Source organism: Pseudophryne corroboree, chromosome 3 (assembly GCF_028390025.1).
Source record: "Pseudophryne corroboree isolate aPseCor3 chromosome 3, aPseCor3.hap2, whole genome shotgun sequence".
Taxonomy (NCBI): domain Eukaryota; kingdom Metazoa; phylum Chordata; class Amphibia; order Anura; family Myobatrachidae; genus Pseudophryne; species Pseudophryne corroboree.
In genome coordinates this window covers 213,809,740-213,823,730 of record NC_086446.1, presented here as the reverse complement: position 1 = coordinate 213,823,730, position 13,991 = coordinate 213,809,740, and the positions used below count along the sequence as shown (strand labels likewise).

General features: G+C 37.9%; 2 pseudogenes; one reads left to right on the top strand and one right to left on the bottom strand.

Annotated features, from left to right (window-relative positions):
• Positions 1-11,543: 11,543 nt before the first annotated feature.
• On the bottom strand, positions 11,544-11,663 carry LOC134896505 (5S ribosomal RNA; annotated as a pseudogene).
• A 1,282-nt stretch (positions 11,664-12,945) lies between these two features.
• LOC134896504 (5S ribosomal RNA) lies at positions 12,946-13,065 on the top strand (annotated as a pseudogene).
• The last annotated feature ends 926 nt before the right edge of the window (positions 13,066-13,991 follow it).

Genomic DNA, 13,991 nt, shown 5'->3' with positions numbered 1-13,991 from the left:
GTTAGGGCACAAAGAAACACCAATCTGTTTATTTGTTAATGATGGAGCTTCCTGAGAAGAGGAGAGAGGGGGGAGTGTTGTAAGTGACCAAGACATCCCAGTATCTTCTCTTCTGTGTTGAAAGACCTTTCTTATCTTACCAATTAAATAGTTTAACACAGGTGACACCAATCATAACTGTATTTTAAGAGGGAAATCCAGGAGCAAAGCATGTTGTCCCTCCTGGAATGGGTCATGTTCTGAGGAATGCACCATCTAATATACCACCCCGTTCTTCCCCGGGGCCCCCTTGTCTTAAATGCCCAGAGCTCCCTCAAGGCTTAATCCGCCCTGCTGGTCTGTGTCACTTCCCATATGTGGGCTTTCTTTCACAAAACAAAGCCACTTAGCAACCTTGTAACATGTTTCAGATCAATTAACCTACATCGCACTATTCACACGGTAGCCAAGTCAGGTCAGACCCAGGAATAACACTGATAGCAACCCGGAGAGTGGACCTGAATCGACCCTTTCACACTGAGCCAGGACCCGGGTCTGCCACATTGCCATGACCATAACCCAGTTTATCCACTTCAGATGAAAAGGGTATTATACTGATAAAAAAAACATTCACCATGGGAGCACTCCAGGTCTTCCTGTATAAAGCCTATTATTACATATATTATACATGTAAAGTACAGGTACTTGTGGTATAAGCAAGAGTTTGTAGTCATTAAAACACTGCCTATGAAAGAAGCATTGACCATGAATATATAGAGTTACTGCTGGATGTACACTGTTTGCGTACCATTGTTATTATTGAGTGTTGTGCAGAGAAGCTGATTAAAAGCAGATATGCACTGCAGTGTGTCTGTTCTGAAAGTGTCTGATTACAAAGGACTTAATTATTATATTGCTACCTAACTAGTTTTAAAATAAGAAAAGTAAAAATAAAATGCCAAGATAGGAAATGTCTGCTCACAAACATAAGAACAAATATCCTCATATAAAAAAGAAAGTATCTAGAAAGCGTAAACCAATTTAGTGGAATTATTGGATTCAAATTAAAAAGAAATCGATAATAGCTATAGTGTGTTACTAGTGTAGCTTCCTTGCAGGCTTATTAGTAAAAAGAAAATTACTTTTTTGTATTATTTTCCAATTTGTGAGTTATTTATTTATTTATTTTTGCATTAGAAATTAGATCATGCTGAGTTTTCATTAAGTATTTCTTTTGATTGTTTTACTTTAATGTTGTTTTGATGATTCAATTGCTGAACATCACTATACATACTAAGAAATTCTAAGATTGATTTGCAGGTGTCAGTCATCTGTGATTTCACTTCTAAAGTCCAAGTAAATTAAATAGCATGAGTACAAGGCAAGCCCCAGAGAATCTACGAAAACCTGCATGGCAGTGGTAATTACACATTACCTATACAGAGATGTCAACATGACCTATTTCATCCAAGAGTTATATGTCTTCCCCTTTATTTACCACTGACTTTCTGACTGCAATAACCTACAATCAAGTTATTAAACCTGTCATTGGTAGAAGTTATTTATGAGGAGCACTTAAATCACACTGCAAACAACCTTATTTTATAACTGTGAGTGTAGTGGAAGGTTTCCACAGCACAGATTAGGATGTCTCCAAAATGCCAAACTACAGTGGTGTATGGAAGTAGAACATCTGTTAAAGATAAACTGTGCACATTAATGTGCAAATTGTTACTTCAATTGGACCACCCCTTTCAATAACATAATACAGGTTGAGTATCCCTTATCCAAAATGCTTGGGACCAGAAGTATTTTGGATATCGGATTTTTCCGTATTTTGGAATAATTGCATACCATAATGAGATATCATAGCGAAGGGACCTAAGTCTTAGCACAGAATGCATTCATGTCTACACCTTATACACACAGCCTGAAGGTAATTTTAGCCAATATTTGTAATAACTTTGTGCATCAAACAATGTGTGTGTACATTCACACAATTTATTTATGTTTCATATACACCTTATACATACAGCCTGAAGGTCATTTAATACAATATTTTTAATAACTTTGTGTATTAAACAAAGTTTGTGTACATTGAGCCATCAGAAAACAAAGGTTTCACTATCTCACGCTCACTCCAAAAATTCCGTATTTCAGAATATTCCGTATTTCGGAATATTTGGATATGGGATACTCAACCTGTATTTTCCATTTTCATTAATAAACTGCTTAGTGTATAGTAGTTTCATGTATGGTTTAAGTTATTTATGAGAGTGTGGACACATGGGGACATGCAGCAATTTGTGTTTGAGAGGCATTTTATACTGTACTTGCTTACTGTATGTCCAGGACTTATTTAAGTCTCTAAAGAAAACAGAGCATCCTCCTGGATTCCAGCAACTTTCCTAGTGAGGTGAGCAAAACAGTGCTGTGATGACATGATCAGCTGTGATTTATGTCTTAACGGCCCTGCCCTGTGCTGCATAGTGCCCCACTTTGTTAGTGGAAATGTATCAAACAGTGTAAAGAGTGAAAAAAGTGGAAAAGTTGTCCATAGCAAGATCTACCCATTATTTTATAGAATATACTGGATAAATGCTGCCTAAAAGCTGATTGGTTGATACAAGAATTTGAATCAGTGCAGGTGCCTCTTGCTGCAGTAGTAATCTGACCTGCATTCTAGAATGCAGCACTGGATCACTTAGTCACCATCGGGTGGCTTGCTGATCCCATGGTACCACGCAAGCCATCTGTCACAGGGCCATAAAATCGCAGTCCAAAAATGTAGATATCCAGCCACTTCCCTTCCACTAAATGATGGGCGACAAACCTCCATTTTCACAAACAGAGGCTGTTGCTGCCCCCTCCCTGTCTCCAAAACGGCATTAGGCTGTCAATAACCGACAGTCTGATGCCGGGTTACTTTCTACATCGCAGTACCCTTTAGTGCACATACAGAACAGGCCCTGCGCATGTGCAAAGTACCAATATTCAGTACTTTGCGCATCCCATAGCAATAGCTATGAGATCTGAATCACCCCCACTGTAGCATGATTATACTTTCCCTTTTCATAGCTGTCTGCATCTCTAACTAATGTTTGGAATGCCACCAAACCTGGAATTTAAACTATTCAAGGCTTGGGACAGACAATCCCATGAAAAAAAAGTTCTAAAGTCTGGAGATGCGTGTGTTGCAGTTTTTATTTCAGTTTTTACAAAGAGGTATAATACAAATTGACATTTATTTTAGGTTTTTCCTGGTTACTGTACAGTATTCATTTCCTGTTACTTTTTCATGCATTTTACCTTAAACTGCACCATATTTTCTTCCCATTACCTGAATGGTAAACTTTATACCCCCATTTATTGGCAGGTTAACCCAGGTCGTGGCTCGGTGTGAAAGGGGTAACCTGGGTCCTGTGACTCGGGAATCCAACCCGGGTAGCTACCTAGATTTGTCCAGGAAGAACCCAGGTTACAAGGCAGTGTGAATGGGTAACTCAGGTCATCTGACTGCAGAGGCAGAGACACAGCCCAGGTGCTTGGAGATGATGTCATCGCAAAGCACCAGCAGAGGATAGTCCTGGCAATATCTTGGGTCAAGCCAGTGGTGTGCACAGGTTTCAAGCCACTGTGACATGCCTTGAAACCCATGTTTTATTACCTGGGCTAGACCTAGGCTAGACCTGGGAATGCATTCTGAAAAGGGGTATTACTGGAATTTTTGGCATTCCATTGCCTTTGAAAGACTGTGGGAGTTCTGTGGAGCATTTCACAGGAGCCTCAGTGCCAAAGGAAGCACAACTTACTAATGTTTCTTAAAGAAAATTATTTCTTATATGATGATAGGATTTATTTCTGAGGCACAAATGTTACAATAAAGTAAATCAGAATCATATAACCAAGTATTGTGATATCCATTCATTAATTTAAAGTGTGAAGAAAAACAAAGTTAAAGAACACTGACAAATGACTTAAATGTTGTCAAGTTGCAGTAGATAAACTACTCATCACAAGTTTTAAAATTCAGAGGTGCAAATGACACAGGTAAGTAATAAGCATTGCAGGAAGCTGATATGGTGATAAAACATTGTTCACCATGTTTTTGACAAATGAACAAATGCATGTGTTTCACCAATCTAAATAATTTCTTGTAGAGGAAAATAAAAAAGGAAACTCTCTTTGTTGGGGCACACTTATAAAATCATAAAGACTTAACTTTTATTAATACTAATGAATAAAAAAATGAGCTCACAAAACAACAATTATGCCACAAAGATTTATATCTCAGTTTCAAATATGCGAGTATATAATGTACTACTCAAATGTGACCCAAAATACAAAACAATACAATAAATAAAATGAAATAACAGTGACAATATAGGGCCGAACATCAATATAGCCCGTTGGTACATTTTCGGTAGCAATAGGATGTTCTGATCCTTTTTTATTTGTGAAAAACTCGCTTCAGGGATTCAAAGTACATACAGTATGTGCACATCCTGGCTAGTGGAAGTGACCTGAAGCCAACTAATCTCCTTACAGTGCCTTGGAAGCCCAACAGTGGCCATTCTAGATTTTATTACAGTTGCTGTCTGTTGTTGTGTTACAAAATTGAAACACATTTACATATCCTGTGTCTAAAGTGCCACTGTAGTACTGTGTAGGTGTTTCTGCTATACCATATTCTACTGAACATACTTTCTGTATGTCTCCAACTGATTCCAGATCAGGGCTTTATAATTTTATTTGTCTCTTTCATCTCTCAAAACACTTACCATTGCTCCACACTGAACTGTAGAAGGGTCCTGATTCAGATGTGGTTGGATTTAGAAAGCAATGTTAGCATATGTTAATGCAGTAGGAGGTGTCTGGTATAAGTAAGCTTAATACATGCATGTGTGATCCAGTGCTGCTTACTTCCAAGGATTCAGCAATGGATCACTTGGGATACCCTTAGCCAGGTGAGAGACTCATGAGCTCATGCAAGCCGGCCGCCACAGCTCCTTCCGAGAGGCCAGGAAATCTACAATGACATGCCCACAAAATGGAGATGAAATGGCTGCGGTCACTGCTGACTCCCCGCACCTAAACAGCTACAGACTGTCAATCACTTGATGACTGCAGCCATTCTGCATCCGAAAATGCAGGACCCATACTGGCATACCAGCCATCAATAATTTGGGTATTAATTAATATTGTGTAGAGACCTGAATCATGCCCAGATATTTATGTTTAGCTTAAGATCGGTAGTCAGACCACATTTCAATGCTACTATCGCAAAAACTAGTGTATTGTATACATTTTGTAAATTTCCACCACCAATACTGCTATTGTCACACATGTATGTAAATATGTATGCACACACTATATCTTTTTTTAACTATTTCTCTTCCTTCTGTGCTTTTAACTGCATTCACAGTAATATAGTTTAAATGTAAGATTAGTGTTTAAATATGATCCATAGTATACCTATCAGGAATATGAATACATTATAATGCACAGAAGCAAGCCCACTAAGTCATTGTCACACCCAGTTGGGAATAATAAGGTCAACTGTAAAAACTGTATGACAGTCACTGAAGGTGGCATGGGCAATCCTCTTAGGGACATGGGGGTCTATTTACTAAGCCTTAGATGGAAAAACATTGGATGGATATACAGTACCAACCTATCAGCTTCTATGCGCCATTTTTAAAACCCAGCTTGTGATATGGCAGTTAGACCCACTGTTTCTCCATCCAAAGCTTAGTAAACAGACCCCAAAGTTACAGCTGCTAGCAGTCTTTATTTTCCTAGGGCACTGTCCATAAGTACTCAATGCAAAATACTTAAAAATGGACAAAGAATCATATACAGATTGGTCCATTATTATATGCTTAAAGTGCTATGTGAAACAGTACAAAATATTATGCCTAGCAGTGACAGAGATTTGCTCATTACCTCAAATACTAGTATTCATTTATGTGCTTGAGTAGAAATCAGCTGTGTATTCAGTGCCTTTGATTTAAGGTTTGCAAACTGAACATGATGGACTTGCCTCCCCGCACGTCGGAGGTAAAAATTGAAAATGCTACTCACAGTCATTGTACATCCTGTCCTGCTTTACAATGACTGTGAGTGCCATTTAACATTTTCACCTTCAGCCTGTTGGTAAGTAGCAATTTACAAAATCTGCTGTGTTTTAAATAAAGCCTGATAGCTGGTTAAGGTCAATAGGAGTGTGCTTAGGCCAACAGCCACTACCATTCTGTTTATGAAACACGTTCCATCTGTCAACATTAACAGACTTATGGCTAGATGCATCATCGATTGCAAAGTGATAAAATGGAGAGTGAAAAAGTACCAGCCAATCAGCTCCTAACTGCCATTTTTCAAACACAGCCTGTGACATGGCAGTTAGGACCTGATTGGCTGGTATTTTTTCACTCTCCATTTTATCACTTTCCAGGGGATGATGCATCTAGCCCACTATGACCACCAAAGATTTTAAATAATTTGGCCATGAAACAGCAATGCTATTAATATATAAAATATCTTAAATATGCCAGTTCTTGATGCATAATTATGGTATAACTATATTGATGTTGTAATGCAATTTGCAGGTTAAATGGTTGCATCTTATCTAATTGAACGATTGAGCATATTCTTAGGTATTCTCTGACTGCTCCTTATGCTGCAGATTTAACCAAGTGAAAAACTGGAGTAATCCACATGAAATTAGTTCTTTCTTTGACTTCATTTACACTGCAAATCAATTAAAACATCCTGACATATTTTCTTCATGATAAATAAATTGTATTCACTTATTTAAAAATGCCAATTACAAATGACAGATGTTCTTTTTACTTCATGGAGATTTAAAAAAAAACCAAGGAAACAAGACTGTTATTCATATAATGTTAATTTGTACACATACAATGCAAGGTTTTCCATTCTCTCTTAAGTATGGATTTAAATAAAAGACTGATTAGATGTTTGCAAGAAAAAATAAATCCCTTCTATTTTGTGTATTGGTGATTTAACCAAACTGTCTTCTATGTGTCTCAACTATTGATTAAATGTCTTTTTATCTAGACATCTGCATGTCCTTAATCACTGGCTAGGAATTTATTTTTGTATTACACATTGTTCCAGTTTACTGCTCATTTGTAACAAAGCAACAACTTCTTTTTTACTGTTAAAACACTGAGTATATTTTAAGAATTCAATTGCATCTCATATAACAATGTTTTTTTGAAAAAAAAATCAGGTAATGTTAGACTTTAAATTCATTGTCATTTTTAGGAAAATGCTGGTCATGCAAAGCCAAGTCATATTGCATACCTCCAAACATGACCCTCTCCAGGAGGGACACAATGCTCTGCTTATGGACTTTTCTCTTAATGTATGATTGCTGGCACCTGTTTTGCACAGGTTAATGGATAAGAAAGGTGTTTCAGCGCAGGTGTTGGCAATCATAAATTAAGAGAGAAGTCCAGGAGCATTATGTCCCTCCTGGAGAGGGTCATGTTGGGAGGTATGCATATTGTCCAGGAAATGTTTAAAAGGGTTGACCACTTTTGGCAAACTCTCCTCATTTAACAATTCTTTCTATATTAGTAAATACAATTATCTACCCCTATGCCAGTATTATTTGTATCTAGGTGCTGTTCTCAGGCACATTTGTGGTAAGACTTAAGTTGCCCATACAACTAAAGATTTATTGTTCAATCTGGCTGGTTGGAATGAAAATCTGGTAATGGATAAGAGCAAATGACAATTGACCATTTGCTCCCAAACACTGAAAAACAGACAAAAATGGTCAATCAGACAAATTGGTTAAATCCATTTGATTTAACCACATTTTTTTGAAGAACCATTTTTGTTAATTTTCTAGCATTTAGGAGCAAATGGTCAATTGTCATTTGCTCCAATCTATTACCTGATTTTTGTTCCTACCATCCAGATCTGATGATGAGTTTTTAGGTGCATGGGCAGCTTTACAAAATGTTTAATAAAATGAATTCAATGTATAGTAAAGTCACTTCAGTAATATATCCCAAGATTTATTTTTGAATGCAGCTTATGTATTTTTGTGGAAGCCTGAATAAGATGTACTGGTTTACGATATTGTAGTGTATGGATTATCACAGGTCCTTCTCTTAGTTCACCCTTTCGCACTACAGCACAGAGGCAAGGATTTTTCATGCTCATTAACATAAGGGGATACAGTTAATATACCACCAAACACCATACCAATAGTCACAATACCAACAACTAAACCCCGACACCCAAAATACCAACAGTAACATAACACAGGCAAACCATATACTGACAGTAACTAAATACTGACACTCCATATACTGACAGATGCTAAATACCAGCAATGCTGAATGCCCAACTGCCGCAATGCTGACAATATAATATACCAACACCCACTGAATACAGACAACATGCAATACCGACAGATACAGTTAATCTGGAAAGTATTCACAGCGCTTCACTTATTCCACATTTTGTCATGTTACAGCCTTATTCTTAAATGGAAATTAATTAATTTTCCCCCCTCAAAATTCTTCACACAATACCCCATAATGACAAAAATTTTTTTTAGATTTTTGCAAATTTATTAAAAATAGAAAACTAAGAAATCACATGTATATAAGTGTTCACAGCCTTTGCTCAATACTTTGTTGATGCACCTTTGGCAGCAATTACAGCCTCAAGTATTTTTGAATATGATGCCACATGCTTGACACACCTGTCTTTGGGCAGTTTCACCCATTCCTCTTTGCAGCACCTCTCAAGCTCCATCGGTTTGGATGGGAAGCGTTGGTGCACATCCTTTTTCAGGTCTCTCCAGAGATGTTCAATCGGTTTCAAGTCTGGGCTCTGGATGGGCCATTTAAGGACATTCACAGAGTTGTCCTGAAACCTCTCCTTTGATATCTTGTCTGTGTGCTTAGGGTCATTGTCCTTCTGAAAGATAAACCGTCGCCCCAGTCTGAGGTCAAGAGCACTCTGGAGCAGGTTTCATGCAGGACGTCTCTGTACATTGCTGCATTCATCTTTCCCTCTATCCTGACTAGTCTCCCAGTTCCTGCTGCTGAAAAACATCTCCACAGCATGATGCTACCACCACCATGCTTCACTGTAGGGATGGTATTGGCCTGGTGATGAGCAGTGCCTGGTTTCATCCAAACGTGATGCCTGGCATTCACGCCAAAGAGTTCAATCTTTGTCTCATCAGACCATAGAAATTTGTTTACTTATGGTTTGAGAGTCCTTCAGGTGCATTGTGGCAAACTCTAGGTGGGCTGCCATGTGCTTTTACTAAGGAGTGGCTTCTGTCTGGCCACTCTACCATACAGGCCTGATTGGTGGATTGCCGTAAAGATTGTTGTCACTCTGGAAGGTTCTCCACCCTCCACAGAGGAATGCTGTAGCTCTGACAGAGTAACCTTTGGATTCTTGGTCACCTTCCTTCTCCCCCGATCGCTCAGTTTAGATGTCCGGCCAGCTCTAGGAAGAGTCCTAGTGGTTCTGAACTTCTTCCATTTACGGATTCTGGAGGCCACTGTGCTCATTGGGACCTTCAAAGCAGCAGATATTTTTCTGTACCCTTCTCCATATTTGTGCCTCCAGACAATCCTGTCTCGGAGGTCTACAGACAATTAATTTGACTTCATGCTTGGTTTGTGCTCAGACATGCACTGTCAAGTGTGGGGCCTTATATAGACAGGTGTGTGCCTTACAAATCATGTCCAATCAACTAAATTTACCACAGATGGACTCCAATTAAGCTGTAGGAACAGCTCAAGGATGATCAGTGGAAACAGGATGGACCTGAGCTCAAGTTTGAGCTTCATGGTAAAGGATGTGAATACTTATGTAAATGTGATTTCTTAGTTTTTTTATTTTTAATAAATTTGCAATAACCACAATAAAACTTTTTTTCACATTGTCATTATGGGGTATTGTGTGTAGAAGTTTGAGGGATACACTGAATTTATTCCATTTTGAAATAAGGCTGTAACATAACAAAATGTTGAAAAAGTGAAGCACTGTGAATACTTTCTGGATGCACTGTACCATATACCGACAAACATAATACTGACAAAATACCGGCTAACAACATACAAACAGTAATGTACTGTAATACCAAAAGGAAAATAGTACTTAATACAGCGCTCCTGAACAAAAACAAATGTTGCAGCCTCCAAAGAAAAAGATATCACCAATCTTCAAATACAAAATGTCCCTCAGAAAAAAAGGAAAAATAACAAAACATAGGGGGTCATTCCGAGTTGTTCGCTCGGTAAAAATCTTCGCATCGCAGCGATTTTCCGCTTAATGCGCATGCGCAATGTCCGCACTGCGACTGCGCCAAGTAAATTTGCTATGCAGTTAGTAATTTTACTCACGGCTTTTTCATCGGTCTGGCGATCGTAATGTGATTGACAGGAAATGGGTGTTACTGGGCGGAAACAGGCCGTTTTATGGGCGTGTGGGAAAAAACGCTACCGTTTCCGGAAAAAACGCAGGAGTGGCCGGAGAAACGGAGGAGTGTCTGGGCGAACGCTGGGTGTGTTTGTGACGTCAAACCAGGGACGACAAGCACTGAACTGATCGCAGATGCCGAGTAAGTCTGAAGCTACTCAGAAACTGCTACGAGGTGTGTAATCGCAATATTGCGATTACTTCGTTCGCAATTTAAAGATGCTAAGATTCACTCCCAGTAGGCGGCGGCTTAGCGTGAGCAACTCTGCTAAAATCGCCTTGCGAGCGAACAACTCGGAATGACCTCCATAGTGTAGTTTGTTTTCTACATGCAAATATATCCCTGTGTTCAGATACTGAAAAAAAAGTGGGGACCAAACACCTCCTGAAGACCTCTCTTAATAACTAATTTACCTTAGATATTACCTCAAGGTTAATGCACACAGTTAATAGAAGATAGAAATCCACAACCAATCAACGAACACCCCTTGTGGAGATATGGTTACCTTACTGGTACCCCCAATCAAATGAGAAAAAAGAGTAAGTACATGCAATCCGGGTTTCCACCGATGTGGTTATTGTTTACCGTGACGCACCACTTTTAAAAATATATATCCAAGGAAATTAGTTGAATTTGAAAATAATGATAATAAATATAAAACAAAAAAAAAAAACAACAATAGAAAGTTGGAAAGTAGACTCTTGTGTGGGAGCACTCTAATTCAGAGGATTAGGTATATATTAATCAATTCTGATAAAACATAACTTTATTGGTTCATTGTTATAAAGTGATTGTAGGAGTAAATTGTACGTGAATAATATAGCTACGCGAAAATATAGCACTATTTTAAGTATAATTCATGTGGTTTTAAATACCACAGTAAATACCGGAAATCCAAATCTATGGGCTAATAGGTTTACTTTGATCACAGTAACTCCTTTGTGTAGTATATGACCATCATTTGTTCTACAGATATGCTATTCAGGATTATTTTGACGTAGAAAATTAAATCATAAGTCATACAGAACCGAATGCCAAGTGGTATTATTGAGGATCACTCTAGATCGGGCAGAAGAATTTTTTGCAGTACCAGGGTGTTCCAAGGTGGTCTCCCATCCGAGTACTGACCCGGCCCTCCACTGCTTGGCTTCCAAGATCAGATGAGATTGGGCATCTCCAGCGGGGTATGTCCGCAATTATTTGATCTGCCTGTTCAGTCAATCCCAATACCCGTGTCGCCAACAATATGTATCCAAATTAATATAGATCAAATGTGTATTAAGTATCTATATTATCTTATGCCCATAGATAAAGAATGCAATTATAGCAAAATTATGGTAATGATAATAAGACAATTATCATGTTTAATTATCCTATACAGGGGCGTCCGCCTGCATAGCCGGGATAAAGTGGTGATATATGTTGAGGCAGCAATTATAGCAATACTGTTGCTGTTTTAAATGTTGTATACTAGTTTGTATGTTCAACATCAATAGTGAAGTACATGTTATGTAGCCTCTAAAACTTTATATCACACACACAGATCCAAAATCTAATTATATATGAGCCTTTAAAGCCTGAACATACATTTGCAAGAATAAAATCTTTACAAAATGTCAGAGAGGCTATAATGAGAGAAAGGGCAAATAAACAGCTGGTAATGGTTTCAATAACCAGAGCAGATAGTGATGTACATGAGGATAATTAATAGCAACCTTCTGCAAAATTAAAGCTAAAGCACAGCTTAAAACTTCTCTGTACAATAATCTGCCATTGGGCCTTTGATGCCACTATAAATATTCCAAATTACTCCCAATACCTGTTGGGTACCACACAGCTCCAGCACCTCTTGGAGCAATCAAAGTATGCACATGCACTATAAAAAAAATCCAGATAGCTGTAGGACTTAATCTACCCATGATGTTCAAGATGAGCACATAGGGACATTGTGTGGAGAAATGACTCACATAATATTGATTTCTCCAGCCAAAAATCTTAGATGTCTATGTATATACCATTACCAGCTGTTTATATGCCCTTTCTCTCATTATAGCCTCTCTGACATTTTGTAAAGATTTTATTCTTGCAAATGTATGTTCAGGCTTTAGAGGCTCATATATAATGAGATTTTGGATCTGTGTGTGTGATATAAAGTTTTAGAGGCTACATAACATGTACTTCACTATTGATGTTGAACATACAAACTAGTATACAACATTTAAAACAGCAACAGTATTGCTATAATTGCTGCCTCAACATATATCACCACTTTATCCCGGCTATGCAGGCGGACGCCCCTGTATAGGATAATTACACCTGATAATTGTCTTATTATCATTACCGTAACTTTGCTATAATTGCATTCTTTATCTATGGACATAAGATAATATAGATACTTAATACACATTTGATCTATATCTATTTGGATACACATTGTTGGCGACACGGGTATTGGGATTGACTGAACGGGCAGATCAAATAATTGCGGACATACCCCGCTGGAGATGCCCAATCTCATCTGATCTTGGAAGCCAAGCAGTGGAGGGCCGGGTCAGTACTCGGATGGGAGACCACCTTGGAACACCCTGGTACTGCAAAAAATTCTTCTGCCCGATCTAGAGTGATCCTCAATAATACCACTTGGCATTCGGTTCTGTATGACTTATGATTTAATTTTCTACGTCAAAATAATCCTGAATAGGATATCTGTAGAACAAATGATGGTCATATACTACACAAAGGAGTTACTGTGATCAAAGTAAACCTATTAGCCCATAGATTTGGATTTCCGGTATTTACTGTGGTATTTAAAACCACATGAATTATACTTAACATAGTGCTATATTTTCGCATAGCTATATTATTCACATACAATTTACTCCTACAATCACTTTATAACAATGAACCAATAAAGTTATGTTTTATCAGAATTGATTAATATATACCTAATCCTCTGAATTAGAGTGCTCCCACACAAGAGTCTACTTTCCAACATTCTAGTGTTGGTTTTTTTTTTTTGCTTGATACTTTCTTGACTCTAGGGAGCACCACTGATAGCAACACATACTTGCAAAAGGATTACTAATACACATGCACAAGGTTGCTGTATCTATAAGCAATTTAGCGTCATAAATCAGTTTTTCAGAGGGCATTGATAGTTTATTGCAGACTAGTGCGGTCCCAAAAAAAGCTCTTTTCCTAATAAATATAAAATTAAGCAATTTCTAACTTGTAATTCAAATAATGTAATTTATTGTTTACAGTGTGTGTGCGGCTTGGGTAAAACCACTAGGTCATTAAAAATACTTATATCTGAGCATATCTATAACATCTTGAAACCCATTTTGTGTCACATAATTTTTAAAAATTCCACAACTGTGATCCCAGTAGTATCACCTCTTTTTGGGCAATAGAGCAAGTACAGTAGTACCAAATTGGAGATTTAGGAATCTTGAAAACCGATTATCTAAGCTAGAAATGAGGTGGATATTCAACTTAGGGACATTAGTGCCAAATGGATTAAATG